Below are 13,907 nucleotides of genomic sequence, written 5' to 3'. Positions count from 1 at the left end.
TTGGTATTTGTCTTTCTCTGACTTATTTCACTGAGCATAATATTCTCTAGCTTCATCAATGTTGTTGCAAATGGCAAGATTTCATTATTTTTGATGATTTCATTCTCTCTGTGTGTGTGTGTGTGTGTGTGTGTGTATATATACACACTCATTCTTTACATATATATGTGTGTGTGTGTGTATGTGTGTGTGTGTGTATATATATATATACACACACACACATACATACATACCGTATCTTCTTTATCCAGTCTTAAGTCTATAGACATTTGGGCTCTTTCCATAATTTGGCTATTGTTGATAATGCTGCCATAAACATCAGGTGTATCCCTTCGAATCAGTATTTTTATATCTTTGGGTAAATACCTAGAAGTGCAATTGCTGGATCATAGGGTAGTTCTATTTTTAGCTTTTTGAGGAACCTCCATACTGTTTTCCAAAGTGGCTGCATTCTTACTAACAGTGTAAGAAGGTTCAAATTTCTCTATATCCTTGCCAACACCGGTTGTTTCATGTGTTCATTTTAGCCATTCTAACAGGTATAAGCTGATATCTCATTGTAGTTTTGATTTGCATTTCCCTGATAGTAATGTTGAACATCTTTTCATGTGTGTGTTAGTCATCTGGATGTCTTCTTTGAAAAAATGTCTGTTCATGTCTTCTTCCCAGTTCTTAACTGGATTATTTGTTTCTTGGATGTTGAACTTGATAAGTTCTTTATAGATTTTTTTTTAGAAATTTTATTTATTTATTTGTCAGAGAGAGAGGGAGAGAGCAGGTGCACAAGCAGGGGGAGTGGCAGGCAGAGGGAGAAGCAGGCTCCCCACTGAGCAAGGAGCCTGATGTGGGACTCAAACCCAGGACCCTGGGATCATGACCTGAGCTGAAGGCAGACACTTAACCAACTGAGTGACCCAGGCATCCCTGTTCTTTATAGACTGTGTATACTAACCCTTTATCAGATATGTTATTTGAAGATATCTTCTCCTATTCTGAAGGTTGCCTTTTAGTTTTGGTGATTGTTTCCTTCACTGTGCAAAAGCTTTTTATTTTGCTGAAGTCCCAGTAGTCTATTTTTGCTTTTGCTTTCCTTGTCTCAGGAGATACCTAGTAAGAAGTTGCTCAGGCCCATGTCAAAGAGATTACTACCTGTATTCTCCTCTAGGATTTTGATGGTTTCCTGTCTCACGTGTAGGTCTTTCATCCATTTTGAATTTATTTTTGTGTATGGCATAAGAAAGTGGTCCAGTTTCATTCTTTTGCATGTTGCTGTCCAGTTTTCCCAACACCATTTGTTGAAGAGACCGTCTTTTTCCCATTAGATATTCTTTCCTGCTTCCTTGAAAATTAGTTGACTCTAGAGTTGTGGGTCCATTTCTGGGTTTTCTCTTATGTGCCATTGATCTGTATCTGTTTTTGTACCAGTACCATACTGTCTTGATCACTACAACTTTGTAATATAACCATGAAGTCCTGAACTGTGATGCCTCCAAGTTTGCTTTTCTTTTTCAAGATTGTTTTGGCTATTCAGGGTCTTTTCTGGTTCCATACAAAGTTTAGAATTGTTTGTTCTAGCTCTGTGAAAAATACTGATGGTATTTTGATAGGGATTGCATTAAGTGTGTAGATTGCTTTAGGTGGTATAGACATTATAACAATATTTTTTCTTCCAGTCCATGAGAATGGAATATATTTCCACTTCTTTGTGTCATCTTCAATTTCTTTCCAAGTATTCTGTAATTTTCAGAGTACAGGTTTTTTACCTCTTTGGTTAGGTTTATTCTTAGGTATCTTATGGTTTTTGATGCAGTGGAAAGTGGGATTGATTTCTTGATTTCTCTTTCTGCTGCCCCATTATTGGTGTGCAGAAATGCGACAGATTTCTGTAGGTTGATTTTGTATCCTATGACTTTGCTGAATTTGTGTATCAGTTCTAGCAATTTTTTGGTGGAATATTTTGGACTTTTTAATGGAGTATCTTGTTGTCGGGGAAGAGTGAAAGTTTGACTTCTTCTTTGCTGATTTGGATACCTTTTATTTCTTTTTGTTGTTGGATTGCTGAGGCTAGGACTTCCAGTACTATGTTAAATAACAATGGTGAGAGTGAAGATCCTTGTCTTGTTCCTGACCATAGAGGAAAAGTTCTGTTCTTCACATTGAGGATGATATTAGCTGTGGGTCTTTTGTATATGGCCTTTATGATGTTGAGGTATGTTCCGTCTATCCCTACTTTCTTGAGGGTTTTGTATCAAGAATGAATGCTGTATTTTGTCAAATACTTTCTCTGCAGCTATTGAGAAGATTGTATGGTTCCTATCCTTTCTTTTATTAATGTGGTGTATCATGTTGATTAATTTGGGAATAGTGAACCACCCTTGCAGCTCAGGAATAAATCCCACTTGATCATGGTGAAGAATTCTTTTAATGCACTGTTGGATTTGATGTGCTAGTATCTTGCTGAGAATTTATGCATCCATGTTCATCAGGGATATTGGTCCTTTTTCTGGGGTCTTTGTCTGGTTTCAGTTTTGAGGTAATGTTGGCCTTGTAGAATGAGTTTGGAAGTTTTCCTTCCATTACTACTTTTTGGAACAGTTTGAGAAGAATTGGTACTAACTCTTTTTAAATGTTTGGTAGAATTCCCCTGAGAAGTCATATGGCCCTGGACTTTTGTTTGTTGGGAGATTTTTGATTATTGATTCAATTTCCTTGCTGGTTATGGGTCTGTTCACATTTTCTATTTCTTTCTCTTTCAGTTTTGGTAGTTTATATGTTTCTAGGAATTTATCTATTTCTTTCAGATTGCCCAATGTGTTGGCATATAATTTTCATAATATTCTTTTATAATTATTTGTATATCTGTGGTGTTGTTAATTCTCCTCTCTCATTTGTGATTTTATTTATTTGGGTACTTTTGCTGCATCCCAGAGGTTTTGGACCTTCATGTTTTCATCTTCGTTTCTATGTATTTTTACATTTCTTCTTTAATTTCCTGGTTGACCTATTTAATTTTAGTAGCCTGTGGTTTAACCTCCATGTATATGTGGTCTTTCCAAATTTTTTCTTGCGATTGACTTCAAATTTCATAGCATTGAGGTCAGAAAAGTTGCATTGTATGATCTTATTCTTTTTGTACTTGTTGTGGCCTGATTTTTGATCTAAAATGTGATGTATTCTGGAGAATGTCCTGTGTGCACTCACTTGAAAAGAATGTATATTTTGCAGCTTTAGGATGAAATTTCTGAATATATCTGCTAAGTCCATCTGGTTCAGTGTGTCATTCAAAGCCACTGTTTCCTTGTTGATTTTCTGCTTAGATAATCGGTCCATTGCTGTGAGTGGGGTGTTAATGTCCCCTGCTATTATTGTATTATTCTCCATGAATTTCTTTATGTTTATTGTTAATTGATTTATATTTTTGGGTGCTCCCAAGTTAGGGGCATAAATATTTATAATTTTTTAAATCTTCTTAATGAGTAGATCCTTTTATTATGATAAAATGCCCTTATTCATTTCATGTTATAGTCTTTATTTTAAAATCTAGTTTGATTGATATAAATATGGCTACTCTGGCTTTCTTTTGACATCCATTAATAGGGTAGATAGTTCTCCATCCCCTCATTTCCAATCTGCAGGTGTCTTTAGGTCTAAAAAGGAATATTTTGTAGGCAGCATATAGATGGATCTTGTTTTTTTAATCTATTCTGATACCCTATGTCTTATGATTGGAGCATTTAGTCCATTTACATTCAAAGTGAATACTGAAAGATATGAATTTAATGTCATTGTGTTACCTGTAGAGAGTTGCTGTTTGTGGTGATGTTCTCTGGTCCTTTCTAGTCTTTGTCACTTTTGGTCTTTGCTTCCCACTCAAAGAATCTCCTTTAACATTTCTGGCATGGCTGGTTTAGTGGTCATGAACTCCTTTAGTTTTTTTCCTGTCTGGGAAACTCTTTTTCTCTCCTATTGTGAATGCTAGACTTGCTGGGTAGAGTATTCTTGGCTGCAGATTTTTCCCTTCAGCATGTTGAATATATTATGCCATTCTCTTCTGGGTTGCTAAATTTCTGTGGCGAGATCTGCAGCTAGCCTTATGGGTCTTCACTTGTAAGTTAGGGACTTCTTTTGTTGTTTTGCTTTTTGGATTTTTTCTTTACCACTATATTTTGCAAATTTAACTACAATATGTCTTGGTGTTGGCCTGCTTTGTTGACTTTAGTGGGCATTCTCTGCCTCCTATATTTGAATGTCTGTTTCCTTCCCCAGATGAGGGAAGTTTTCAGCTACTATTTCCTCAAATAAACCTTTTACTTCCCTTTCTCTCTCTCTTTCTCTGAGACTCCTTTGATATGAACCTTTTTTTTAATATGTCATAGGTTATTTATTTATTGGTTTCCTCATTTCTTTTTCTTCTTTTTTTTAAAATTTTATTATGTTATGTTAGTCACCATACAATACATCATTAGTTTTTGATGTGGGGATCCACGATCCATTGTTTTCGTACAACACCCAGTGCTCCATGCAGTACATGCCCTCCTTAATACCCATCACTGGGTTAACCAATTCCCCCCTCCTCCCTCCCCTCTAAAACCCTGCTTGTATCTCAGAGTCCATAGTCTCTCATGGTTCATCTCTCCCTCTGATTTCCACCCCCTTCTTTTTCCCTTCCTTCTCCCAATGTCCTCCATGCTATTCCTTAGGTTCCACAAATAAGTGAAACCATATGATAATTGACTTTCTCTGCTTGACTTATTTCACTTAACATCATCTCCTCCAGTCCAATCCATGTTGATGTAAAAGTTGGATATTCATCCTTTCTGATGGCTGAGTAATATTCCATTGTATACATGGACCACATCTTTATCCATTCATCTGTTGAAGGCCATCTCGGCTTTTTCCATAGTTTGGCTATTGCAGACATTGCTGCTATGAACGTTGGGGTGCATATGGCCCTTCTTTTCACTACATCTGTGTCTTTGGGGTAAATACCCAGGAGTGCAATTTCTGGGTCATAGGGTAGCTCTATTTTTAAATTTTTGAGGCACCTCTATCTACACTGTTTTCCAAAATGGCTGTACCAACTTGCATTCCCACCAACAGTGTAAGAGGGTTCCCCTTTCTCCATAACCTCTCCAACATTTATTGTTTCTTTCTCTGTCCATTTTTGCCATTCTAACTAGTATAAGGTAGTATGTCAATGTGGTTTTGATTTGAATTTCCCTGATGGCTAATGATGGTGTACATTTTTTCATGTGTCTGTTAGCCATTTGTATGTCTTCTTCAGAGAAGTGTCTTTTCATATCTTCTGCCCACTTTTTGACTTGATTATTTGTTTTTTGGGTGTTGAGCTTGAGAAGTTCTTTATAGATCTTGGATACCAGTGTCATTTGCAAATATCTTCTCCCATTCTATGGGTTGCCTCTTTGTTTTGTTGACTGTTTCCTTTGCTGTTGTGCAGAAGCTTTTTATCTTGATGAAGTCCCAAAAGTTCATTTTTGCTTTTGTTTCACTAGTCTTTGCAGATGTATCTTGAAAGAAGTTGCTGTGGTCGATGTGAAAGAGGTTACTGCCTATGTTCTCCTCTAGGATTTTGATGGATTCCTGTCTCACATTGAGGTCTTTCATCCATTTTGAGTTTATCTTTTTGTACGGTGTTAGAGAATGGTTGAGTTTCATTCTTCTGCATGTGGCTGTCCGATTTTCCCAGCACCATTTATTGAAGAGACTGTCTTTTTTCCATTGCATGTTTTTTCCTGCTTTGTCAAAGATTATTTGACCATAGAGTTAAGGGTCCATATCTGGGTTCTCTATTCTGTTCCATTGGTCTATATGTCTGTTTTTGTGTGAGTACCATGCCGTCTTGGTGATCACGGCTTTGTAATATAGTTTGAAATCAGGCAACGTGATGCCCCAGCTTTGTTTTTCTTTTTCAATATTTCCTTGGCGATTCGGGGTCTTTTCTGATTCCATACAGATTTTAGGATTGTTTGTTCCAGCACTTTGAAAAATGTCATTGGAATTTTGATCGGGATGGCATTGAAGGTATAGATTGCTCTGGGTAGCATAGACATTTTAACAATGTTTATTCTTCTGATCCATGAGCATGGAATGTTTTTCCATCCTTTTGTGTCTTCTTCGATTTCTTTCATGAGTATTCTGTAGTTCCTAGAGTATAGATCCTTTACCCCTTTGGTTAGGTTTATTCTGAGGTATCTTATGGTTTTTGGTGCTATTGTAAATGGAATCATTTCTCTAATTTCTCTTTCTACAGTTGCGTTGTTAGTGTATAAGAAAGCAACTGATTTCTGTGCATTGATTTAGTATCCTGCCACATTACTGAATTGCTGTATGAGTTCTAGTAATTTGGGTGTGGAGTCTTTTGGGTTTTCCACATAAAGTATCATGTCATCTGCAAAAAGAGAGAGTTTGACTTCTTTGCCAATTTGAATACATTTATTTCTTTTTGTTGTCTGATTACTGTTGCTAGGACTTCTAGTACTATGTTGAACAATCGTGGTGAGAGTGGGCATTCTTGACGTGTTCCTGATCTTAAGGGAAAGGCTCTCAGCTTTTCCCCATTGAGGAGGATATTCGCTGTGGGTTTTTCATAGATGGATTTTATGAACTTGAGGAATGTTCCTTCTATCCCTATACTCTGAAGAGTTTTAATCAGGAAATGATGTTGTATTTTGTCAAATGCTTTTTCTGCATCAATTGAGAGGACCATATGGTTCTTCTGCATCCTCTTATTAATTCTATCACATTGATTGATTTGCGAATGTTGAACCACCCTTGCATCCTGGGGATATATCCCACTTGGTCGTGGTGGATGATCCTTTTAATGTATTGTTGGACCCTATTAGCTAGGATTTTGTTGAGGATTTTGGAATCCATATTCATCAGGGATATCTGTCTGAAATTCTTTTTGATGGGGTCTTTGCCTGGTTTGGGGATTAAGGTAATGCTTAGTAATGCCTCATAGAATGAGTTTGGAAGTTTTCCTTCTGTTCCTATTTTTTGAAACAGCTTCAGTAGAATAGGTATTATTTCTTCTTTGAATGTTTGGTAGAATTCCCCAGGGAATCCACCTGGACTCTTGTTTTTTGGGAGGTTTTTGGTCATTGCTTTAATCTCGTTACTGGTTCTTGGCCTATTCAGGTTGTCAATTTTTTCCTGTTTCAGTCTTGGCAGCTTATAGGTTTCCAGGAAAGCATCCATTTCATCCAGTTTGCTCAGTTTATTGGCATATAGTTGTTGATAATAATTTCTAGTAATTGTTTCTATTTCCTTGGTGTTAGTCGTGATCTCTCCCCTTTCATTCATAATTTTATTAATTTGAGTCCTTTCTCTTAACATCATTTGTTGCTTTTTCTCTAGTTCTTTAAGGTGTAGAGTTAGTTAGTGAATTCGGGCCAGGCTCCCTCCTGCTGCTGTTTATCCTCTGACATCTGCCCACAGAATCAGGGCTCCCCGTCTTGTACCTTGAAACCAACTGCCTGCGATACTCTGTTTGTGACCAGAGGATTGCAGGAACCTAACCCTGCATTTCCCCTAGGAGCCAGGGTTCAGTATTTGCTAATTCGGTGTTTGTGCTGACTTCATAGCATATAAATACTATGAATAATGAGAATCAACTGCACATGCATTTTTTTATTATTATTATGTTATGTTAATCACCATACATTACATCATTAGTTTTTCATGTAGTGTTCTATGATTCATTGTTTGCGTATAACACCCAGTGCTCCATTCAATATGTGCCCTCTTTAATACCCATCAGCAGGCTAACACATCCCCCCACCCCCTCCCCTCTAGAACCCTCAGTTTGTTTCTCAGAGTCCATAGTCTCCCATGGTTCATCTCTCCCTCCGATTCCCACCCCCTTCATTTTTCCCTTCCTACTATCTTCTTTTTTTTTTTAACATATAATGTATTATTTGTTTCAGAGGTTATGAAAACTTGCTTCTCATCTCCATTCCTTATCAATATTATCACAATTAGACTCTAAATTCCCAGAGGGAAACATCCGATTCCCACCCCCTTCATTTTTCCCTTCCTACTATCTTCTTTTTTTTTTTTTAACATATAATGTATTATTTGTTTCAGAGGTTATGAAAACTTGCTTCTCATCTCCATTCCTTATCAATATTATCACAATTAGACTCTAAATTCCCAGAGGGAAACAATCATGTGAGTTTGGTTCACCACTGCATTTTCATTGCCTATTTCAGTTTAAGGAACATAGTTGGCATTCAAAACATATTTGCTGAATGCCTGCCATTTACTTAGTAATTGAAGCATGAAAATCTTGCAGGCATGTTTTATTCACTTCTTTCTTTATTTTTCCATATGTTATACTTAGATTCTACCATTCCTTTGTATTTCTAATACTTGCTACTTATCTTTTATCCAGTATTCAACTCTAGCTCTTATTACCTATCTCCAGGACTACCACATTTACAATTAAAGTTCCATTCTCAAGTCTCTTCTTATCTTAATTCCTCAATGTGTACTACAACAAAGTAAGTCTTTTTAATTCATTCATATATTTTTAATAGACTTTATTTTTTGAGCAGTTTTAAGTTTACAGAAAATATGAGCAGAAAGTAGAGTTTCCAAATACCCTTTACCTCTCTCCTAGTTTCCCATATTATTAACATCTTGCGTAAGTGTGGTATATTTTTACAATTAGTCAATATTGGTACATTACTATTGACTAAATTCCATGTTTATAATAGGGTTCACTGTGTTGTACATGCTAGGGTTTTTGACAAATGTATAAGGACATATATTCTCCATTATAGTATCATATAGAATATTTACAGCTCTAAACTTTCCTTGTATTTCACCTATTCTTCCCTCCTTCCCTAATCCCTGGTAACCACCGATCTTTTTACTATTTCTATAGTTTTACCCTTTCCAGAATGTTATATACTTGGAAAAATACAGTTTATAGCCTTTTCAAATTGATTTCTTTCTCTTAGCAATGATGCGTTTAAGGTTCCTTCATGTTTTTTCATGACATAATAGCTCATTTCCTTTTGTCACTGAATAATATTCATTGTATGGATGTACTACTGTTTATCTGTTCAATTGAAGAATATTTTCGTTGCTTCCAAGTTTTAGCAATTATGAATAAAGCTGCTATAAATATTCATGTGCAGGTTTTTGTGTGAATGTTAAGTTTTCAACTTGCTTGGGTAAATACCAAAGAGTGCAATTGTTGTATTGTGTGGTAAAAGTATGTTTAGTTTTGTAAGAAACCACCAAACTGTCCTCCAAAATGTCTATACCACTGCATTTCCACTAGCAATGAATGAGAGTTTCTATTGCTCCAATCCTTGACAGCAATTTGTGTTGTCAGTGTTCTGAATTTTAGCCATTCTAGTAGGTGTGTAGTGATATCTTGTTTTTGTTTGTTTGTTTTGTTTTGCTTTATTTTGTTTTTTAGAGAGGGAGACACACACAAGTGGGGGGAGGCACAGATGAAGACAGAGAGAAAGAATCTTAAATAGGCTCTCTGCTCAACACAGAGCTCTATGTGAGGCTTGATCTCAGGACCCTGAGATCTTGACCCAAACTGAAATCAAGAGTCGAACACTTAACCGGGTCACCTACATGTCCCTGATATCTTGTTTTAATTTGCATGTCCCTGATGACATGTGATGTGGAGCATCTTTTTATATGCTAATTTTCCATCTGTATTTCTTCTTTGTGAGGTGTCTGTTTATATTTTTTACCGAATTTTTAATTGGGTTGTTTGTTTTCCTATTGTTGAGTTTTAAAAGTTATTTTTATATTTTGGATACCAGTCCTTTATCAAATAGATGTTTTGCAAATATTTTCTCCCAGTATGTGTATTGTTTTTTCATTCTCACAATAGTGTCTTGCAAGCAGAGTTTTAAATGCTAAGAAAGTTTAACTTATTAATTTTTCCTTTCATGAATGATGTTTTTGGTGTTTAATCTAAGAAGTCATTGCCACACCAAGGTCACCTAGATTATTTTCCCATATTTTTTCTGCAAGTTTTATACTTATGCATTTTACATTTAGGTCTGTGATCCTTTTTGAGATAATTTTGTGAAGGGTGTAAAGTCTGTGCCCCATGCATTTTTTTCCCAGATGTCCAGTTGTTATAATACCATTTTTGGAAAAAATTATCCTTTCTGTATTGAACTGCCTTTGCTGCTTTGATTTGATCATTTGATTGTATACATGTGGGTCTATTTCTGAGCTAGCTGTTCTGTTTCTTTGACCTTTTTGTCTCCTCTTTTTGCCAATATTATTTCTCTGAAGCATTTGGGAATTTATGTAGATATATCTTCAAATTTAATTTCTTATTCAACTCTCTCTAATTTGATCCTAACCTTTTCATTATGTTTTTAATTTTAAAAATTATAATTTTCATTTTGAAAAGTTCCACCAAGTTCTTTTTTCAAATTTGTCTGGTCATTCCTGATAGTCTTTTGTTATTGATCATCACTGTTATTCTATTTTTTATTTCTACAAATATTTTATACCATTCTATATTCTATATCTAACATGCCAGGATTTATGGTCTTTAGGAGTGTAAATCTAATGTTCTGCTCATGGTATCTTGTCTTTGCAGGTAATCTTTCTGTGAAAGATTTGCTTATTCTTAACCTGTAATAACATGTGACCTAAATTGTGGATAATTTCCCCCAGGGAGAATTTATAACTGTCTCTTCCTAGAACCCAGGTATATCAAGAAGCTGATGCTACTTCATTCTCCTTCAAGAATCTTTCTCCAAAGCAAGGTCCTCAGACTGGGCTCCCCCTTTTTTACCTGGGTCAAGTTGCATTTTCTTCCTAGCAATGTTTTTATCAGTGCCCTTCTCAAAACCCTACCCCTCTTGTTTACATCTTGCTCACATCTCAGGTACCCACTCACTTTCATTTCCTTTTTTTTGCAATGTGGTGGTCCTTGGAGACCTCAATTACTTACTACTTGTGAGATCAACAATGCAACAGAGAGTTCTTATGCATGAGATGTGCAACAACAGAGTTCTTCAGAGAATCAAGACTGCCATGATATAGAAACTGTGAAGATCTTTCTTTCTTTTTTTTTTTTAAGATTTTATTTATTTATTTGTCTGAGAGAGAGAGAGAAAGAGAGGCAGGCAGAGGGAGAAGCAGGGTTTCCATTGAGCAAGGAGCCCCATGCAGGACTAGATCCCAGGACTCCAGGATCATGACCTGAGCTGAAGGCAGACGCTTAGCCGACTGAGTCACCCAGGTGTCCCAAGATCTTTCTTTCTAAGGTGTGATGTTCTACACTACAGGACAAAGAGTGCCAGATATTTTCTTTTTAATAGTTCTGTTACAACAATGAAAAGTTTCCCGTAGACTCACTGTCTACGTCTTTTGATAAAGAAGTCTCTCTCATGGCTAGACTATTCTAGTCTTAATGTTTAACATGAGGACTCCATATGTATTGTTAAAGAAGGATTTAATGTTGACTCGAATTCTTGTCCTTTTTTCATTGAATATAGAGTTTATATCTCTACATTTAAAAATATATTTATTTATTTTAGAGAGAGAGAGAGAGAGCACAAGCAGGAGGGGCAAAGGGAGAGGGAGAGAGAATGTCAAGCAGTCTCTATGCTGAGCATGGAGCCCAACATGGGGTTCGATCTCGGGACCCTGAGATCACAACCTTGGCTGTAACCAAGAGTCAGATGCTTAACTGACTGAGCCACTGAGGTGTCCCTATATTTCTACATTTTTAATAAAATGAAAAATTTACTATATGCTTTATATTCTGTACCTGGATTATAGGAATAGTTATATTTTTACATGCCTAGTATATTATAAATGATGGGTCAGAGCTTTGCATTTTTTACTTCTAACTACTACAACAATCTTAAAAGTAGGTAGTCCTTTTTCTAGAGATAAATAAAGGAAAAGTTGAAATAGTTTATAAAATATAAAGCACAACTTCAGTTATATGCTGATCAGGTATTTGTTCTGAAAATAGGGGAAGTAAAATTTTATGACAGATCAATATCCCTGTAAAAGGTTTAGATTCGGTCTTCAAGTCCTATCTTTGCAGTTGGCTTTGTCAAAACAGATCTTTTAATTTTTTTCCAGGAACTTTATGAAAATAAAAATTTAGGGATTAATCTTTATGATTAATATATCTAATAATCAATTATAGTGGCATAGAAGTGGAACGCCTTTGAAAAAATAATCAAATAATTTTGAAGCCATGAAGTCACTGGTAATGAGCTGTATCCATAGATAAGGAAGATGATTAAATGAATTCATAACTAGAGACTAACATTTCCAAAAATTTAAAAAATAAGTATAGAGGAAACTGAATAGAGTGACACTTTATAGTGGCCTTATCTGAAGATTGCTGATTGATTGTTTGATCTTTTCATTTAGTAGCTAGGGTATGTTAAATACATTGGCCTTATTACAGAGCATTTTTTCTTCAACTTAATATTGTAATAAAATAATAAAATCCATTATATACAATGTAATGTATAATAAATAAAATAAAATGTAAATCCATTTTATATAATGTATAATAACATATTATTTCTTTCTCTCTCTCTCTCTATATATATATAAAGTGAACTTAATTTGTATCAAAATAATACCTGCACCTTCTTCTAATGTGCAAGAATAACATTTATTTTTTTTTCAATTTTCATCAAATAAATGTGTAGATGCTACAATATTTAATAGACAAATTCAGGAGGAAAAAATCTATAAGAGGTTGAATAGATTCAACATTTATGACTTGTTTTAATTAATTTAAAATGAAAAATGTAAATTGCCTTAGGGAAGTCACATAAATATAATTAATCAGTAAGTATTTTATTAACAGTGTATTATGTTCCCAGACTTGTAAGCAGAACTGAATAAGATGCAGAAGATATAAGTTGTTAGGGTATTCCAGCTGTTATAGACAAACCCTAAATCTCAGTGGTTAACATAATAGAAATTTCTTTGTTTCTCAGATCGAGCTTATAGGGTTATTTTTGATTGGTAGGCTATTCTGATTTAGGAACTCAGGCCTCTTTCAAACTTTTGTTCTCCCATCTTTGTGTGTGGTTTTCAAGTCTACCCTGCCTATTTGCTTCAAGGTGGAAAGGAAAAAGACATGGAGAATCTTTTGTAAGAGGGTTTTTTGGTGAGGTTGGGGTCAGATTTTGATGGGCCTGGTCTGTAATGGTGCACTTTACTCCCACCCTTTCTTCTGTGTTCCATTGGCTAGAACTCAGCCATGAAATTACATCTAAGTGCAAGAGAGGTTGGGAAATGTAGTTTTTAGCTCTGTGCCCAGGAAGAAAAAGACATGGTTTGTTGTAGCATAGAGAAGTTCTTGAGATAGATATAAAATCATTGTATATTAAAATCTGAATTGTTGTTATTATTTAGACATATATCTATCATTTGGTATATAAAGAACTGAGGCATATGAAGTTTAAATGACCTGCTTACGTTTATATAAAGTAGAAAAATTAATATGTAAATCCAGGTCATTTTGACCCCAAGACTAGGGTTCTTTTATTTCTTATCATAGGCACAATCTAGTAGAGGATGCAAAAAGTAACTACATGTCATGCAGTTAAGGAACACTGCCAAAGCCATTAGCTGGGACTCCTACATGGCAAAAACAAGAAAACATCGACAACAGAGAGAGAGGGGGTTTGTGGCTTTATGGGCATACTTTCCAGTTCAGCACAGTCCCCTTTTAATACCTGCTTGGCTATTTGTAAGCATTTAATTTTGTGATCCTTGGATATAGAGCATCCTGAAAGTGTTCTAGAGCTCTTGTGTGTAAATCTATAGGTTTTGGATGTATCTCCCCTTCATCTGCTTGAGGAAATTGAAGTTCTTTCTTTGTAGGAGAGTTGCCTTGCAGGTGAGCATCA

The 13,907-nt window shown here is 35.5% G+C and overlaps 1 protein-coding gene across 2 annotated transcripts in view; it reads left to right on the top strand.

Annotated features, from left to right (window-relative positions):
* CNBD1 (cyclic nucleotide binding domain containing 1) overlaps positions 1-13,907 on the top strand; it is a 433,287-nt gene that overhangs the window by 22,307 nt on the left and 397,073 nt on the right. The window lies entirely within an intron of this gene.

The sequence above is a fragment of the Eumetopias jubatus genome, unplaced genomic scaffold (genome assembly GCF_037043125.1).
Source record: "Eumetopias jubatus isolate StellerSeaLion01/CBP00866 unplaced genomic scaffold, mEumJub1_p1.0 scaffold_4, whole genome shotgun sequence".
NCBI lineage: Eukaryota > Metazoa > Chordata > Mammalia > Carnivora > Otariidae > Eumetopias > Eumetopias jubatus.
This window is presented reverse-complemented; position numbering and strand designations above follow the sequence as displayed.